Here is a 2,947-nt window from a genome sequence, read left to right as displayed (position 1 = left end):
CGCCATACGATAAAAAAAAAAAAAGCGAGAACCATGGGAGCCATCTCCAGAAGTTTGCTTAGGGGTTCTCAGTGGGTCCTCGCATACATGCCAAGAGCAAGGCCTCACAGACCTAACAGAGAATATTTGATGCTGGGGTTAGAGATTAGCAAAAGCACTAAGATTTTGCTGTGTTGGGATATGTTGGAGTTTCTTCCAACCCAGAGTGGAGATACTGGTGGGCTCTTGGAGGCTTCCAACGGAGAGTCCAGAAAGGTCAGATATTAAGAGTAAAGACCAAACTCTAAAGTAAGAACCATTCTCTAACACTAAGGAGACGACAGAAATAAAGTAGCCGTAACAAAACATTAAAACAAGTCAAAATAATATCGTTATTTTAAATGCCTGCCATTATAAAACATAATATCCATTAAAGAAAAAAAAAACAAAAACATAATCCGGTCTCCCTTAAATATATCACTCAGAATGTCAAACAGATAATAAAAGATTATAAGGTATAGAAAACATCAGGAAAATTTGATTTATGAACAATAAGTAACATATCACCAAGTCACTGTCCTTAATTCACATTTTATATAAATAAAGCTCATTGCAAGAGCATTAATAAGTTTTCAAGAAAGTAATATACATCAAAATGTGTAGCGTAGAAAAATTAAGAAGGGTAATATAAGCTACTTAGTTTCTCAGCTTTTAAAATGAAGGAACTCAACTAGATTGTCTCCAAGATTGATCTCAGCATTATCCTCTTATAATTTTTTAGTCTGTGGAATAAATGACTATTCCAGTAGTTTTACCCAGCCTAGTAGACTCAGTGTCATTAATTATTCTGGACTGACAGATAAGATTAAATGTATAGTAAAAAAATTAGGGAGAGTTGTATGTATGTGAGATAGGGAGAAATAAATGTATTTATCTAAAAGGATTAGAAAACATTCATAAATATAACAAAGTCCACCATTTTCAAATAGCAATGTCTATAGGCTTATGGTCTCATATATAGAAGACTTATTTCAAATACATATCCTCTAAGGTCAGAAAACTTTAACACTTGGAGGAAATCAATACTAATATATTAAGAAGTTTACATATTTTCTAAAGCTTTCAAATATTCCAAAAGATTTTATCTTAAAATCTCAGTTAAAAAAACACACAAATAAAAGCTTCATCTATTATTCAACCCTCAGCAACTGGATTAGTGACTTACTTCACCCGTACCTCCAAATTCTTCCAATCAGTTAAGAAACTCAAAAGCAGAAATGGGCTTCTAAATGACAGACCTAGCTTCCCATGTGTGGACTTTCTCCTATCCCCTTTGTCCTGATGGATGCTCCTTTGTCCTGATAACTGCAGTGATTTTCTCATTCCCTGAGCTACACTTTGTTCCATGGTTCCCAAAGTTAGTCTATTGCATAGAGATTTAGAGATGCTGAAATCATACTTCAATTCTAAGTCTTACCATTATCTTCAGTTCTAGCTTCTTTCAATAAGTTAATCTGTCCCTTTTCAGTACTCCTGCTTTTGATAAAGATGCCATCTTCAAAATGTTCAGCATAGACTGAGGAATTTCATTAGTGTGAAAGAGATGTTTTTAATAAATTTTATTTTAATAATTCTGTTTAAGTTCAAATCAGTTACAATTAAATTCAAAATTTCAATTAAAATAAAAAATATGTTCTTTCACAGAAATGAATATGTGCATCTCTCATAAGTAAATTCTACAGAAAAATATGTAGCGCATAACTATAAAACCAAAATAAGTTTAATAGATTTTATTTCTTCTCTTAATTTATACTTAAAATGTATGCTTCATCACACTATTTTAAAATAAACTCTGAACATCATCATCCCTGATAAGTAAATATGACATCATATTTCAGTATTATCTATCAACTTAAACTTGTCACAAAATATTTAACAAGTACTTATTGACAATTCAAATTGTTAATTATTTTTGTAAATAAGAAGCAACATTTTTTTCCTTATAATTTTCTTTCCTGAAGCTAGGTACCTAAAATACAATACATAAGTACTTCTTAGGCAGCAAGTATTCAAGCTCCTGATTGGAAGTACCAGCTATGTGAAAGTGAGAGACATTTGTGGTACAATAAAGAGAGTGGAAGCAGATTCCTGATCTTTAACACGCAGGCATGATGGTGTATACTTGAAATTAATATTCAGTTATAATTTCAATTCATGTAGGTTTTCTGATGATTTGTAAGAACAATTTTTTATTATCTTTTTTTCCTGCTAGTATATTCTGTTTCCTGCAGTGCACTCTGATACAGTTAGGAAATACGATAATTCTAACACATATAGAATAAAGGGTTGCAAAGTATAAATTTTTTGGAGTGGTTTAGAGGTATGAAAGATCTACTGGTAAAAATTTGGAAAAATTTATAACATTTTTTAACTCTTTGCTTGTCAATCATTTTAATCAGTATCAACTCATTTAATAAGAAAATTAATAACCAGGAAAGTAATTTTATTCTGGGGTTTTAATTATTACTCTGTGTATACATGTAAGGAAATTCTTTACTTATCAATACTTGTGAGATCATCAGGTTGCCTGTTGAATATTAAGACTGCTCTATTGCTCTTGGAAAGGTAAGCACAGCAAAATATTTGGCCAGCGTAATAATGTTCTGAGATTATTCACTGACATCATTAACTGGAAACAGAAAAATGGATGTTTTTTAGTAATGCAGAGCAAGTTTAGATTTTTTAAATGATACATTATAATCAAATCCTTTCTTGAAATGTCACCAATGATCATCCACTGCTTTATATTTGTTTTCCCATTTTTATGAACTTGTTACCCTCACCCAGCTGTACTGACAGATGGTTGGTGACTTACATACTATTATATTTTGAAATACTGCCAAGTATAACTCCAAGGGATTTGGGGTATTCATAAATACCACTGTGATGTACTAACATTAATGTAGCA

Source organism: Pteropus medius, unplaced genomic scaffold, assembly GCF_902729225.1.
Source record: "Pteropus medius unplaced genomic scaffold, Ma_sr-lr_union100, whole genome shotgun sequence".
NCBI lineage: Eukaryota > Metazoa > Chordata > Mammalia > Chiroptera > Pteropodidae > Pteropus > Pteropus medius.
This window is presented reverse-complemented; position numbering follows the sequence as displayed.